Below are 17,393 nucleotides of genomic sequence, written 5' to 3' on the forward strand. Positions count from 1 at the left end.
AGGTAGAGATTTTAGTGTTCCTTTTGATCTTTTTTCATGCTATTTCCTCTCACCAGCAGCAACTGAGTGTCTCTCCTACCTTTCAGTATTTGCTATTTAAGACTTGATTTTATAACTCTTAAGCTTTCTCTCTCATTTTGAGAGGCATGTATTCTACTGATTATGAATTAATGCTCAGGGAATGATGATCATGAGCACTTCTTTTGCCATGAATCATAAAATATATAGACACTATGTTGCTTACAAAACTAAAACTTTAGTACATGCATGCGAGTTCTGCTCATATGGACATTGCAGGCTGACTTGTGCAATCTGCACTGCTTTTGAAAGGTAGCATCCATGCTCATCCATGCTGTCATCTATTACAGAGCTTGGAATTATTATTATTATTAACCTTTATTGATAAAGTGCTGTAAATTTACACAGCGCTGTACATACAATCTTTAACTGGACGATTCCCTGCCCTAAGGCTTACAATCTAAAAAGACACGACACAAAAGGAGAAGGGAGTGGTCATGGGGAAGGGGATGAGGGCCAGCAGTTCTTCTCCAAGGCCTGGATCAGGGGAGATGGACTGGAGGGAGGATATAGCAATACAGGAAATGATTCAATAAAACAGGCAACAAAGGAACATCAAATAGCAAGTGACAATTATGCAATGCCAAAGATACAGCTGTGTTAGGACTTTTTCATATGTGCTTACATCCTGAAAATGGTTAAAGTGTTGGCATCCTGGAAAAGCAAACAAATTCGTTAATGCTTATCACACAGAGAGCACAACAAGGGGTGAAAAGCACATTACTTAGGCAAGAAAGTGGGTCGAAAACAAATTTGGGTTTCAGACAGATGAGGACAAATCCCTTGCTAGCTTGGAAATAACTTTTTTGCACATGCTCCAAACTGTCATTTCCACAAGTGCATACACACACATGCTCCAGAGGGAAGGGAAACTGGAGAGGAAAATACTCTTTGCCCAGAAGCTGTTTCAGAAGAAAGCAGGCTGAGGTTTCCCCTTGGAAACTCCCTTAAAACCACACACTCACACACACTAGAGAGAGAGAAGAGGGGGTGGTTGGTCCATAAACTTGCCTGATTTTAGCTAGGGCTGAAACTCCCAGATGCCCTCCTTTTCCAGGATATATCTTTCATTTCTCCCTTCTGTACAGGAGGAATTCCAAAACGTTCTCTCTCTTCCTCTCCCATCAGCTGTTCCCTGCTGCAAGAAGAAGGAGACCACCTGTGTAAAGGAAAGAGGTGTGTGTGTGTGTATTCCTTTAAGAACAAGTTTCTCTCCCTCTCCTTGGCACAGCAAGGAACCCTGGGAAATCTGGGAACAGGGTGAATCAGAGACATGATTTTCAGACTGCTGCAATTACATGAAGAGAGCAGATTCACAAATGAAAATACAGTATTTTTGCGAAAATGCTTATTTCCTGATTCACCTTACTTTCTGTCTGGAGTCTGACCAGTTTGTGCGCAGCATCATCTGAAAAGCAATTGTAAAATTGTCCCTAATGCCCTGGATGACCCTACATTGTGACCAATTTAACCTTCCAATTTTCCCCGTGTGAAAAAGTGCTTAGTCTGTATAATCAATAGAGAGATCTTGTAGCACCTTTGAGACTAACTAAAGAAAGTAGTTGGCAGCATGAGCTTTCATAGACTGCAGTCTACTTCCTCAGATGCATTTGATGGAGTGGAAGCCAGGCACAGACATATATATGGTTTCCACTCCACCAAATGCATCTGAGCTCGACAATTTATTTCTTTCAGTTAGTCTCAAAGGTGCTACAAGAGCTTGGAATAATCACTTCTCTGGACAACTCCTAGAAAGCTCCAGCTCTAAAGAAAAGTAGTGTGTCCTCACAAATTCTAGTCCAAAAAAAGTAATTTTCCAAGCCCTATATAGATGTCCCTTGCAGTCTACAGTAGAGATGATAATCCAGCATTTCAAGATGTTCTTTTAAGGAACACAGGAATAGGAGGGGCATGCCTTGGATGAAACAGCTTTAATGAAAAATAAAATTAAATTAAACTCAGCCACAGTAAATATGACCTCCTGCCCCTGACTCACTTGGCTGGCCAACCATCAAACATTCCATCTTACTGCCAGACCCATGTTCTGAACCACAGTAGGTCAAGTTTCTTTTTTTAATTTCTGCAGTTCCCAGAAAATAAAATATGTTATGTTTTGCTAAAACAGTAGCATTGCTGAATCGTCCCACCTAATATTTAGAAATAACACAGCTTTCATTTCATTCCCCCAAACTGGCCACTTGGGATTCCAGGAATAGCCAATGTTTAAAAAAGAGTCTAGCTACTACAGTTTAAACCATGTTTGTTTACACCACTGTAGGGTGCAATCCCAAAGCTTCATTTTAAGAAGTAGTGCCATTAAATCTAAAGTTGCTTGAGAGAATGGTCTAAAGACAAGTATCATTTTATGATTATTACAGATTATTTATAGCAGGATGTAAAGACAGTTTGGGAAATTTATTTTTAGACTAGACCTCTCATAATCCCTTGGTAGCCATGTGGCTGGGAGGTTCTGAGAATTATAGTTCTTAAAGTGAACTTTTCTAAGCTCTGGACATGGATACCAGTGTGACACAGTGATCAGAGCAGATGTGGACAAAGTGCAGTGTGTAATGGACTGCATGTGTCTCTTGTGCTCTGTTACCCAAAGAAAGTTTGGGAGACTTGGGGGGGGGGGGTCACTACCAACTGGGTCAGTATCTTTAAAAAGTCTGTGAGAATTAAGCTTTGTAAGAGGCTGGGTAACCTTAGGATCGTTGGCACCTGCAGATACAGGTAATATCTGAGGAGAACTCTAGGTTTGTGTGAATTCAGAGGGTTTTATTTAAAAAAATGCAGAGTGCAGTCACACTCACACAATAATAATTCAAACAGGCACAACATTTAGAGCCGACCAAAATGGAAATATGGAAACTTGACAGGAGAATTGGAGGGGCTTAAAGGGGCAATAGTTATCTTTTTGAAGAGTAGATTATGGACAGGGAGGTTGACTGGAAGCTTGGCAGGGACAGGCAGAGAGAACAGGCTTACCCCTTTGGTGCAATGAGACCTCCTTTGTCTTTTGGTACAAGAGGAAATGCAGAGGATCTGGGGGGAAGAACAAAGTGATTAGTATATCCACTTAGACTTGATTGTATCATTACTTAGATTGTCCACATGCCTTCAAGTCTTTGCTGCTTTTCTCATGTGAACTTCACCTAGGCGCGTTACAGACGGGCCCCTTGATGTGCCGTCATTACGCACGAGGGGCGGCGCTTCCTGACACGCCTTGCCCCTCGAGCGTAATGAGTGCGTCAAAATGGCGGCGCCATATATAGATGGGTGCTGCCATTTTGACGTCGCGGACATGCAGCATCCGGACGTCGTGCACTGGAAGTGGCACCGCGAGTGTGTGCCTCGCGCTTTGCGGCGCCTCTTCCAGGGCCCAGGAAGAAGCGCCACTTTGGTGCTTCTTTGTTGCTGTGCCCGGGAACCGTGTGGTTTGGCTGCTGCGGTTCCCAGACGCAGCAACCAGCAGGTCTGTAACGCGCCCTAGTGTTCCAAAAGGTCATTGGGACTTTATACAGTGTGGGGTATGCAGAGTATGCTAACAGCTCCAATTTTGTGGACCTTATGCATGTGTGTTGTGTGCTTTAAAGTTGTTTCTGACGTGTAGCAACCCTAAGGTGACCCTATCAAGGTGTGGTTTTTTTTTTTTTTTTGCAAGATTTATTCAGAGGAGGTTTGCCATTGCTTTCCTTTGAATCTGAGAGCATGTGATTTGCCCAGGGTCACCCAGTAAGTTAGATGGCCAACCTGGGAATCGAACCCTGGTCTCTACAGTTGCAGTCCAGCAGTGAAACCACTTTGCTACACTGACTTTCTACCGGCCTGCCAAACTTCACAGCACCCATACATGTCTCTGTTTTCATCATAGTGACAGCAAGTGATGCAGTGCCACTTCTGGTCACATTTTGGGAAGGGTTTAATAAAGACAGAGCCATTTGATGTGTACTTCTGAAGGGTATGTGCATTTGTGGCCCAAGGGAGGGGGGTTGAATGGGAGAAATTGACCCTTGTTCCCAGCCCTTAGTTAGGGTTGATGAGAGTAAGTTTCAAATCCATTCAGTGATGTGGTGTACTGAGTAACCTTGGGCCTGAGTAAATGTGACTTACCCATGGCCACCTAGTGAGTTTCTGTCAAACCATCGTCTCCCGGAGTCCTAAGCCAATACTCAAAACCACAACAATACATGCCTCTACACAAGAGTTGCTAGTTTGCATGTATTGCTAATGGTCTAGGCATAGTGTGGCCTTAGCCACACTCTCGTAATTCCTACATCACTGAGTCTGAAGTTAGTCTGTGCATCCCCTGTTCTGTAATCTGTATTTCTCTCTCTTCCTCACCTCTGTGTTTAAAGAGCACGTATTACAGAGCCCCTCATTGTATGATGCCATGAAATCTTTAGTATTCATAAATAAACCTACATCATATGTTTTTCCAAGGGGAACTGCTCCTGGCTTATTTCTCTGCTAGACTCTGTGTGTCTTTGTATGTGTATGTATATGTGGGGACTGGGTTGTTGCTCATCTTTTGCTTATGAATAATAATTACTTTGCTTGTGAGATACTGTACTCTCTCTCACATTCCCCTGTAAATTCATATTGATAGGACTATATATATATATATATATATATATATATATATATATATATGTTGATTGTGGAAGAATCTGCAATGTTCCTACTCTGCTGTTTTAAAGTGTGTGGGGGTGATGCCAGAACAGCATTAGTAATGGAAGTTTCTACTATGCCAGTAGTATGGTCCTGGAATGGATTGTATGTTTTTCAGCCAAGGACCTGCCTAGATATACAGAGATGCTCATCCTCACAATAAAGTCCTTTAGGCAGTGAATTAGCCATGACTATAGTTCATGGAATAGTTACAATAAATATATTTGATTTGAATGGATCTGCTCTAAGCACATCATGGACCTGGACCCAACTCATTATTTTGAAAACAAATTTCAGCAGCCAAATTATTCATGCTTCCTCCTGATATGTTTACAGATAATCTTTCTGCTTTTTATTAAGCTTTGATGGTACCTCTGATGACACATGAATGGACACATGTATCTTTTTCTAAAATCACTCTGATTGGACTCTGTGGGAAGAGCATTTAGGAGGCATTCTTCCTTTTTCACAATAACTTTCCAGAAGATAGAACATCCTGCTGTTTTGACATATTAAACCTTTGGATGAGGTAATATGAACATACTTTTGGTACTCTAATTTCCACTTGAGTATGTTTTTCCTGGCTCAGACTCAGTGACCCAGTTGCTTCTTCAGTCTTGTGCCTCTTCTAAAGTACATTGTTTTTCTTAGAGTGTGTGAACCTATGTATGCACACACACTTGCCCTTTTTTGCTTTTTGCTTGGCTTATTTCTGAAAAGTGTGTGAGGTTCACAGCAAAAAACTGAACTGTGGGGAAAAGGAATGAATTCATGGAACTTGGAATGTCCATTCAGTATCACCAGCCAATCTCCTGTTCTGTATGTGGTCCCACATGTAGGAGTTCTTCAGTCTAAGCCAGGGGTGGGTAACTTGTGGCCCTCCAGATATTGTTGGACTGCAGCTCCCACACTTCCTAGCTTATGTGGCTGGTGGTGAGGGATGATGGAAGTTGCAGCCCAAACAACACTGCAAGATGTCCTTCTGCCCAGTGATCTAAGCTAAGAGTTAGGAGTTAATGAGACTTCATTAAGTATCACCCCTTCCTTGATTCTCAGAAGTGATTGGAGGAAGCATATATTCTGATCCACTCCATGATTCCTTCCCCAAATCACTTTTCTATGTACAATTTTCATTGACTAGCAAGGAGAAGCAATGCATGCTATGAGCCTCTACCACTTGTGGCATAAACTGGTGATGCTGAAGGCCTTCATTTTCACAAACATTCCTTTTCCTTTTTCTTAGTGATTATAATAATCTTAATAAATTAGTTAGGAACATCACTGTTATGTTAACCAATCAGCCCTTCACATCTCACAGCTTTTTGACATACGTTTCAAAAAGCCTCACAATGAGTAACGACGACAGTTTACTTAAACAAATACTGCACTGAATAACAGAAATGGATTTAAAAAACAAATAAACTTCTCAACCTCTGATAAAAATGCAGTAGTTAATGTTATTTCTAAATCAGGGGACTTTGGGCACCCTTTAATTAGACAATCTTGGTGCTAGAAATCAGCTGGAGGCAAGCACATTCTTTATTGCACAATTAAGGAGGAGTAAAAAGGGTATTGCAGTGTTACTCCCCTTACCTTTGAAAGAATGCATACCATAATCCTCTGCCTGATGATGGGAGGGAAATATTTACATTTAACACAGAGATCAGAAAGTTAAAGCTCCTTGTTTTTCATAAGCAAAACATTCCAGAACTAGCAGGTACATGTTACCCACTCTAAACTGGAACATGCTTGGGCTAGTTATATTCAGACAAAGAATAATCTCAGTGGGGAATTTCCCCTTCTGCTTTTCATATTTTTAAATTGTTCTGTTCAAGTACATGCATGAGAGAACCTATTGAAATATATCTTTGAAATGCACTCATAGAAAGAATTTGTGAATAGCCATTATGCTTTGGTGCCAGGTTGCACTACTGGTCATTGCATGATGGGCAGCAGATTCTTCTATTCATTGAATCATATTGCTCAGTATGTCCTCACAAGTGAGATACAGTTACAAACACACACAAACACACATCATGTCACAAGCACACTGTGTGAAACAAACACAATGCACCATAAGCAAGAGTGGCTCAGAACAACAGAGTATGTGCAAACCAAATTGCTCCAAATGACTCACAGAACCATTCAGTCCACAAAATATATTTACACACCTTCTGTTTTTTATTGTTGTTGTTGTGGTGGTGTGCCTTCAAGTCATTTTTGACTTATATTGACCCTAAGGTGAACCTATCACATGGCCTCCTTGGCAAGTTTCTTCAGAGAGGGCTTGCCATTGCCATCCTCTGAAGCTGAGAGAGTGTGACTTGCCCATTTTTAAATGCATCAGTGGGGTTTTGAACACTCTTATAAGGTTCATAATAATGATGTGAAGAATACTCTTAACTTTTCTGGCCCTTAATGAGAAAAAGGTGTTTTGACATATCAAGATAACTTTCAAGAAAATGGTCACTTGCCATCAGCCTTTTTGCATTTGCATAATTTTTTGGCAAACAATATTTTTTGCACATTTCCCCCTCATCAAAAGTACTTCTTTCAGTGCAAAAAAAAAAAAAAATGCTTCCCCCATAACGGGAAGAAAGCTTTTGAAATTATTTGTTCTTGCATACGAGAATAAAATAAGTAAAGAAAATGGATGTCTGCCTGTTTCTAAGAGACATAGTTCTAAGACCAAGAAACTAAGGCCTGGTACAGACGGGAGGGAAGTGGCATGCTGATGCTGATTCTAGGGTTCATGAGTGTACAGCAACCTCATGCTCTCTAACCCTAGTATGTGTTGGTGGCGCCATAATGGCAGCCTCCAGTCCACACAGGGGCTGCCATGATGCTGCTGCTGCCACGCAGAATCTAAACATCACTTCCAGACGTCATGGCGGCGCCCTTGCCCATTTACGGCACTGCAAAAAAGAAGCCACTATAGGCAGCTGCTTTTTTGGTGGCGCGTTGGAGCTGTGGTGTCCGGCTGCTGCAGCACCGACTCAGGGCAAAGTCTGTCGAGCCCCTAAGAATCCTGAAACCTAGCCTCCATCATATTGATTTTGAAATAAAATGTATCTTTTTAAAGTTTGTTGGCTCCCCTTTCTCCAACATGGGGGGACAAATGTATCTTCATTTTTTTAATGGCTAGGGACAGCTCAAGAGATTTTGCTGCTTGATATAAAGGACACCATGATGCCCTATCCATTCTAGATATCTGATCAGACTGACAAATGAGTCACTGGTCCTCCATCACACCTAAGATAGCAGGCTAGCTAACTTTATGCGCAAGGCAGCCATCTTGGGATGGACAATTTTATCCTCCAACACTTTACTTCTACAGCTTCTATATCAGTTCATCTAATGCCTTTTAATGGGGTGAAACAAAAGTATCGCAGTTGTCACTCCAATAAAGCTGATCTCTCTCTGTGCCCACATTTACTACATTTTATTGTCTTTGAATATCATGTTGATGGCTTTGCATGGAAAGGACTTGGAGACATTTGCTCAAGCGGTCATGTCAGAAAGGTTCTAAAATTACTTGGGGAGGACATACTTATGGCAGAAGTGATGACAAAGAAAACCACGGACTGCTAAACATTTTGCACGGGAAGCCTTTTTTCCTCTTTCCTTTGCATCTTCTGCTTTGAAAACATGGCAGTAGGACACTTCTTCCCTCCTTTGACAGTAGCTCTTCTGAAGGGCAGTCCATGCTAAGGAGAATCCTTCCAGGTGCATTGTTTGGGAGAAACTATCAGAGAACTTTGGAAGGACAGCTATGACAAATATAGATAGGATTCTCAAGTGTAAAGATGCATAACTGAATACTAAAGTCAGGATCAATCATGCCATAGTATTTATGGTTTCTGTGTCTGCACATGAAAGCTGAATAGTGAAAAAAGCAGAGAGGATGAAAATCAATTCATTTGAAATGTGGTGCTGCAGGAAAGTTCTACAAATATTATGGACAGCTAAAATGATAAACGAATGAGTCCTAGAGCAAACAGGCCTGAACTCTGACTGGATGCCAAGATGACTAAACTGAAGCTGTCGTATTCTGGATATCATGAGATGACACTGGAAAAGACAATGATGCTTGCTAAAGTGGAAGGCAATAGGAAAAGAAGAAGGCTACGCTGCAGGTGGCTTACTTCAATCAAGGAGCTTATCACTTGGCATTTTAAATTGACTGCAGCCTCCTGTTCTGTCAATACTTTTTAGAAGTCGGAAAGCTTTACGAATTCTAAAAAGTGCTAGTGGAGGGTGACCTGGGCCCGGCTGGGATGCAGGCTGATGGCGGCTGGCAATTCAGTGTGCTATTATCCCTGCCTTAATCCTGCATTACAGCTGATTTAAAACACCAAGCAATAAGCTGCCAAGGTAGCCATGGTTCTGAGTTTGAACAACCTGAGCAGGGCACTTAATGATCAGCGCACGTTGAAGTCTCTTATTTATAGGGTTACAATAATCCAAAATTGACTTGATAGTAAACAGCAGCAACTACTACTACTACTACTACTACCTCAGGTCAATTTAGAGAGGTCATGTCTTCTTCCAACAGTTCAACAGGATTTGATAGTTTATCCCCCTCTGGGGAAAGCCAGTGTGATGTAGTGGTTTGAGTGCTGGGCTACAACTCTGGAGATTAGGGTTTGATTCCCCACTCGAGCATAAAAACCCACCACCGTGGGCAAGTCACACTCTCTCAACCTCAGAGAATGGCAATGGAAAATTCCTTCTGAAGAGAAAACCCTATGATATGGTCTTAGGATCATCATAAATCAAAAATGACTTGGAGGTACAAAACAACAACAAATCCTCCTCTGGAGACACTATGCAATGAAATGGGTCTATATGGAAAGAAGAGGAACATTGCTGTGGTTTTTCCACAGTGGTAAGACTGAATTAAATACAGGAGTGGGAAAAGGAGGGAACGCCTTCTATATAGAGGTCTACCTGCCAAAAGAATTTTGGAATCCTACTAAAGAAAATTCAGAAAATGCCTCCTCACCGGGGTGGAGCTATTTGCCTTCTCCTGCACTCAGATTTTTAAGACTTTGAATTCTTTCCATTCCAAATAAAAAAAGAAGCTCGCAAAGCTTGACAAATTCTTCATAAATGAACTGAACTGAAATTCTTCCCCATTTGGACTGGCCAGATTTAACAGGGGTAGCTACTTCTAAGCATGAGGAGGACCATGTTGTACCAGCCTACCATAGACAGGAGCTGTTCAAGATTTAGGAGTCTGTCAGGGGGAAAAAAGAGTTGCCAGTTGTTAATCAGAATTGCAAACATGTCTGAATTAATAGAGATGGATACAAAGCCAGGCTTTAAAAAGAATTAAACATTTAAAGCCCTGGATAGAACAAATTAATCAGTTTTTGTTTCTTTTATATTTGATATTTTTCTTTTTAAAGAAAATCTGAAGTTCCCCTCCCAAATACACATTTTTGGTAGATTGTAATGTTTGAAAGTCTTGGAGAGTGGTGGAGTGTCCTTCTTTGAAGGTTTTTAAACAGAGGCTGGATGGCCATCTGTTGCAGGTGCTTGATTGTATATTCCTGCATGGCAGGGAGTTGTAGTGAATGGTCCTTGGGGTCTCTTCCAACTCAATGATTCTATGATTCAAATGAAATTTTGACCCATCTCTGTTCCCCACTTTTGCACCTGGAAAAGGGATTGAAGGGTGAAGAAGCAATTCAGATCATAATAAGTATAATAATTGGTCCTTGGATGAATCTTACATTGCAACAACTGTTTGATTTCTTGCTTCATCTTCCACCTAAAGAAGACTTTCTGAGAGTCTTGGGTTGCTCTTTTTTTTCTTTTGCCTTCAACGTGTGTGTGTGTGTGTGTGTGTGTGTGTGTGTGAGAGAGAGAGAAAGAGAGAGAGAGAGATGCTTTATTGAAACTGTGATGCCAGCTCAGCTCTTTGGAATAAATGCTGTGAAGCTGCTTTAGTAACTCCTACTCATTCTGGGAAGATAGCCCTTCTCTTAGTAATTTTTGAATCTCATGCTGGAAGAAGGATGGGGTATAACTAAATAAATAAACAAATAAATTTGATTTAATTTCATCTCCTCTCTTTTATCACTGCACACATATATGCATGCAGGGATGGGGAGTTCCGAAAATCTTTCTTTATCCCCCCCATCAATATGCAGCCACCCCCACCAGGATCCACATTGCCAGAAGAAAAAAAAATCCTGACTTCATTTTTCATTTCTTCAATTCAGCTCTTCCTTGCTTTCTATAGCAGAGAAATGACAAATTAATTGTGTGCTTTCTCCCTTCCTTTTGTGGCTCTCTGTACTAAAACATGTGATGCCAGCTCTGCTCTTTGGAAGAGATGGTGTGAAGCTGCTTTAATAATTACCACCCATTCTGGGAAGGCAGCCCTTCTCTTAGCAATTTTAAGTTTAATTTCATCTTGTCTCTTTTATCACTGAACAATTTCATTCCTGGCAGACTTAAGAGAATAGCATAAGACTCTCTGTTTCCTGTTTTCCCACCAAATATCAAATGACCTTTCAGCACATTCTTTCTGCCCTGGGAAGGTATTCACATTGTTTATAAAGCATCAGACCGGTCCTATGTTCAGCAGAAACCATGGTAACAGAATTGCCATCAAATGGCAAATAATTATTGGGTCATACTAGTATATAAGGAAGTATAGTAGATGTTAGCTGTAGTTCATTGATGTATTATATCAATAATATTGCCATTGAGTGGGAAAAGAGGCCAGTGGGTTGACCTTTTCCATTAAAAAAACCATTGTAATAATTTTCTACCTGTGCAAAGCTATCTTTAGGTTACAGCCAGCAGACATGAAATAGAACTCTCGTGAAATTGTCTTATGTCAGCTAAACCCAAAGGAATGATGGCAGCATGGATTCAGACACCTGTAGTTACATTACTGTGTCTGTGTTATGGTTTGGGAGCATGACCTCACTGACACAAAATAAACAGAGTTTTGTTGTTATTTGCCATCATGTCAGCTTCACCTTAGGCAACCCTTTGAATGAGAGGACTTCAAAAACCTCGCTTATCAACTGTCCTACTCAGGTTTTACAAACTCAGGACTATGGTTTTCTTGATTTAATCAGTATACCTGTAGTGTGGTCTCCCTCTCTTCCTACCACATTTCACTTTATTATGAGTGTTTCTAATGAGTCACATCATCTCATGATATGTCTAAAGTACAACAGCCCCAGTTTAGTAATCTTTGCTTCTAGTGAGAATTCAGGCTTGATTTGCAATAAGAGCCATTCATTTATCTTTTAAACTGTCCATTGAAACAGGTGTGGTTCCCCACCCCATCTGTAAAACTCTCCTCAAGCCCCACATTTCAAATGAGCTGAGATTCTTCCTGTCAGCTTTCTTCGCTATCCAGCTTCACAGTGTACATAGAAATCAGAAATACTGTATATACTTGTGTACAAGTCGTCCTCATGTATAAGTCAAAGGAAGGTTTTAGGGCCAAAATCATGGATTTTGATATGGCCTGTGGATAAGTTGAGGGTAGAATTTAGGTGACAGGTTTTTAAAATTGGCATCAAAGTGGAAGTGGAGGGGGAAAAAGAGAAGCTTGGTTTTCAGAGGAAATGCAAAGAGGAGGAGGAGGAGAAGCAAAGGTTTGGAGATTGGCTTGAAAGTGGAGGGAAATGGGGAAATGTAAAGAGGAGGAAAGGTTTGAAGATTGGCTTGAAAATGGAGGGGAAATGGGGAAATGCAAAAAGGAGGATAAGTTTGGAGATTGGCTTGAAAGTGAAGGAAATATAAAGAGGAGGAAAGGTTTGGAGATAGGATTGAGAAGGGAATTGCTACACACTCATTCATATTGGTGCCTCGCAGCTCATTCAGCAATTACTGCCAAGGCATGGAGAGTGGGGCACCAGGGCTGCCTTTTAAAGGAGCTTTATGAGCAATATCACTGTTTGTTGTGGTTGTTGTTGTTAACTGTCTTCCACCCAACCCATGGTGACTGTATTGACCCATATATAATTTGACCCCAGAGTTTAGGGTCAATTTTTGGCCATAAACTTCTCGACTTGTAGTTGAGTATATACATGGTATCATGGCATGAATGATTCTGAATATGGCATTTAATTATATGTCTTTACATTTGAGGATCTTGTCTGCTTTCTTCATGGCTGATTTCCATGCCTTAGTCCTCTTCTAATTTTTTTTTTATAGTGTCCATTTTGGTTACTAACTAAGCCAAAGTATAGGATTTTTTAAAGAATTTCAGTCTCTTTATTATCCAATTTAAAATTCCATAAACTATCTGTGGTCATTATTTTTTCCTACTAATATTCACCTGTAACCTTGCTTTCCACTTTCTTTATTAACTTTCATCTGGAGTCATTTCAGCTCTTTTTGAAAGTAATAAGGTGTCATCTGCATATCTAAAATTGTTGATCACTTGTTCACACTTGTTTCCTCTGAGTCTAATCCTGCTTTCTGCATGGTATGTTATGCATATAAATCAAACAGATAAGGCAATAAAATGCAGTCTTTTCTGACCTCCTTGGAAACCATAATGTGTCCTGAGAGTTGTGGGCCTTCAGTTGAGAGTTTAGGGGGTGCAAGTCAGAAGAAAGAGATTCAAGCTTGGAAAATATACTTTTTTGCATATCACCTCTGAAAATCCACCAGCCATCATGGTTAAGTAGTATTTCCAATTCTGGAATTATATCCTCCCTAAAGGACTGGTCCCACCTTAAATGATAAATCCACAAAAAAGCAGATGTAAGATAAAATGCTGTAGCTGAAGTCATCAGCAAAATTCTTGTTCAGATATTAAGCCAGCACAGCTTGTACAAATTGGTTTAATCACACAAAGCCAATGTGAACCTTTGTGCCCATAACTTAGGAATGTACATACCATGTTCAGACTTAACAACAGAACAAGGCTAGAGAAAGCCAGATAACCATTTCAGTCTTTTTTTATCCCAGTTTCGGGATTACCACAGAGGACAGAATTCTTTTTCCCTCCCCCTGCAGACATACATGACAGCTCACCATCAATAGATAAGTGGATATGTCTTATCAGGGTGCATGTTATAGAGTGACACTGCCTTGTCTTGCTGTTGAGAGAATTTTGATGAATGGGAACTTTAAGCTAAAAAGGAGCATTTTACACAAGGAACAACAACAATAAAAAAGCCCAAATATAATTCATTACATAACACAAAAAATTCTGATTGCTACTTTTTGGTAACCTGACTGACATGCCAGAAAATTCAGAAAATGCTTTATTACTTTTTAAACAAGTGAACTCACAACTATTTCAGATGTGATAAGAATTGAGGATCTTGATTAGACCCTTTGGAAATCATGCAACCTCATGACATTACACAGTAATCTTTCTTTTGAATGATTGTTAAGGCCTGTGTGTGCATTTGTGTGTGTGGAACTAAATGATGAACCAACTGGTGAAAGAGAGAGAGAAGGAAAAAGGTCACAATGGTGGGACCTTTCGCTTTGCCAGAGAAAGATATTAAGTATCAGGTCCAATGCAATCTTGGTCGGGTTATAGACCGCCCATTTGGGGCGGTCTGGACCCGCCCCTTTCCCTGGAGTATCGGGGCTTCAGTGGCTACACCGGCAGCCGCTGAGGCCCTGATCCGCCGCTTTTCAGGCTGCGGGGAAGCAGCAAAACGCCGCTTCCCCGCAGCCTGAAAAGGGGTGTCCTTGGGGCTTCAAGCCCCAAGGACACCCCGCGGCAGTGGGGAGGGGGAGAAAGGGGCCGCTTGGCCCCTTTCTCCCTTGCTTCGCTGGGCGCAGCCGTCTGAAGGCTGAGCCCAGCGAAGCAAAGCGGCGCTGCGGACCAGGAAGGAGCTCCGAAATGGAGCTCCTTCCTGGTCCGCGGAAAGGGTGCCCTAGGCGCCCTGCCACGGATTGAGGACGTCATGTCCGCACCGCCCCGTCTAGAGGCGGCGTGGCCATGACATCCTCACGGCGGCGGCCATATGGAAGGGCCTCCGCCATTTAGTGCGTGACGAGCACGCACTAGGGTTAGGGCGGTGCGGAAGCACCGCCCTTTTGTAACCTTAGTGCGTGCTCGTCACGCACTAAAGTGCCGGTGTGTAACCGGCCTCAGTCATGAAAATGAAGTAACAAGGCACTGATATAAAGCTATTCAATTAGCTGGGCAACAGTCATGTCATTCACTCTTTTAGGGCTCAAATGGTGTAGTTGTGGGTGTGAAATATATCATACTTCAGTCGTGGATTTAAATGAATGCATTAATTTAGGGAATGGGCTAAGAGAATCCCAGCAGAATATTGGCGGGTTACAAACCGCCAAAAAATACGTATGGAATACGTATTAGGGTTAGGAAGGGGCGGTGCTTCCGCACCCCCCTAACCCTAGTACGTATTCCATACGTACAACATGGCGGCGCCCCTTCCACATGGGGGCCGCCATGTTTACGTATCGGACGCTGTGCGTCCGCATGTGTCGCGGCGTCTATGATGTCGCGAGTCCGCCCCTGGTGCCTTGCGACGTCATAGAGGCGCCGCTTAAAGAAGCTCCATTTTGGAGCTTCTTTTTCAGTCCGTGCGGGAGCCCTGCGGTGTGGCTGCTGCGGCTCCCGCACGGAGCAAACGGCGGCAGTGGCAGACCGCCTCAAAGCGGCGGTTTATAACCCGCCATTGTTTCCAGCTATGAATTCTGGTTATTGCATTATGGAGAGGGAAATAAGACATTTGGAATCTGATATAGGAAGAAGGCTTTAACATTTGATGTTATTTTTCACACTCCAAGTGCAGTTGTTCTCCTTTCTCTCTTCAGTTTACAAAATAAGAGTTTAGACAGGGCTGAGCCAAAGCACTGAATTTACCCCTCTTTACCTGAAATATAATCCCTTTTGAATAGGCCAGTTTACTTTAAAATGAAGTCTGCATAGAATCCACCCACCCCCCGCCATTGCCAGCAACATCATCACTCCACCTACCAACACTGTGCTGCCAAGCTGCAGTGCAAGGCAGGCAGGAAGGAACGCATTCCCTGGACAAAGTAAGGATGTGGTTAGTTTACCTTTCCTGTCATGTAGTCAAAACATCATCTGTCTTCACACTGCAAATGGGATTTAGTTTTCCATTTTCCAAATGAAGCTGAGAAATCAACAACTTGAAACAACTTCACTTGCTAGTTGTGTCTTTCTGGTCACTAATCAAACTGCTGCCGTGATCTATAAAATCTTGTATGCCCAGATACCTGTAAGCTTGTATCTCCCCACATGAACATGCCCAAATATTATAATCTCCAGGGGAGGGCTTTTGCTCAATTAGACCATCCTTATAGGCTCATTTGGTGAGGAGGCCTTCTCAGACTATGGAAATCCTTCTCAAGGAAGGCTCAATTGGCTCCTTCTCTGCTCTGTTTTTGCTTGCAGGCAAAGACATTTTTATTTAAACTGTCCTTTGGGTTGTTTAAGTCAGAAGGATGTTCAATAGGTGTGCTGTATGTTTTATTATCTGTCAGATGTGTTTTAATTGTTTTAAGTTAAAGTTTTTAACTGGATAAGTTTTTTTTTAAAAAAATTAAATTTAAATTAATTTTTTTAAAAATTGTAATACACATTGCTTCAGCTATTTTGTTTCAACTTGGGAGCTTCTCGCTCACCTTTTTAGTCTGGTTCAAGCCTCCCAGGCTGGATCTGGGACATGGGATGAAGGCGGGAATTATCACTCACTAAATTGCCACTGAATCACCAGCTGCCATCAGCCTAGGTCCCAGATGGGTCCCAATTGCTCTCTGCCAGCACTTTTTAGAAATCACAAGTTTTCCAGCTTCTAAAAAGTGGCGGTGGAGCATGTCTGGGACCTGGCTTGGACCTGGGATGATGGTGGCTGGCAGTTTGGTGGTGGTTTAGTGAGCGATAATCCCTGCCTTCATCCCACATCCTGACTCCAGCCTGGCAGGCTCGAACCAGATTAAAAAGGTGACCAATAATCTCTTTATATTGGAGTGTGCTTTGGGTCTCATGTTGAGAGAAAGGTAGGTAGGTAGGTAGGTAGGTAGGTAAATAAATAAATAAATAGTTGTATACTGACAGCCCTGTTTCTACAGCATATAGACTCTACTGGGCATAAGAAAAATGTGATCATCCCAACCATTAGGCTGACACATAAAGCAGGCTTAGTGTATGATACAAGGGCAAGTATTTGTTTTAGTTTAACTTGTTGCTGTTGTATTTTTACTGCAAAGAATGGGAGAAATCTAAATACCTTAAAGGAACTAGATCCTGTGTAATCTTGGAAGTTAAGCAGGATCTGCTCTGGTTAGTACTTAGATAGGAGGCCACCAATGAATACCAGTCCTGTTACCTCATTATACATTCAAATACAACAGGTTCAGGTTAGGAGCTTATTGCTTGGGCTTACCTCTTCCAGCTTCAATTCTGGATCCAGGATGCCCCCGGATGTTATCATACTTAAATTGCCACCGATCTAGCTGGGATGCTGTTGCCCGGATGCATCCTGGGTTGAAGCCTTGCTCGGCCAACAGTTTTTCCAAAGTCAGGGAGTTTCCGACTTCAAAAATTGGCTGGCTCAGCGAGGCTTTGACCCAGGATGCATCTGGACAGCAGCATCCCAGCTAGATCAGTGGTGATTTAGGTATGATAACATCTGGGGGCATCT

The 17,393-nt window shown here is 41.8% G+C and overlaps 1 long non-coding RNA gene across 1 annotated transcript in view; it reads right to left on the reverse strand.

Moving 5' to 3' along the window:
* Positions 1-1,038: 1,038 nt before the first annotated feature.
* The window catches only part of LOC149312108 (uncharacterized), a 60,878-nt gene continuing 44,523 nt past the window's right edge, over positions 1,039-17,393 (reverse strand). Inside the window, exons 2-3 of the long non-coding RNA XR_016281398.1 lie at positions 3,067-3,123; positions 1,039-1,216 (exon numbers count right to left, since the gene is read on the reverse strand). This is a non-coding gene — a long non-coding RNA (uncharacterized LOC149312108). The remainder of the gene's footprint in view (positions 1,217-3,066; positions 3,124-17,393) is intronic.

Source organism: Sceloporus occidentalis, unplaced genomic scaffold (genome assembly GCF_023333645.1).
Source record: "Sceloporus occidentalis isolate IW3139 unplaced genomic scaffold, rSceOcc1.0.p SCAF_5, whole genome shotgun sequence".
Classification (NCBI taxonomy): Eukaryota; Metazoa; Chordata; class Lepidosauria; order Squamata; family Phrynosomatidae; genus Sceloporus; species Sceloporus occidentalis.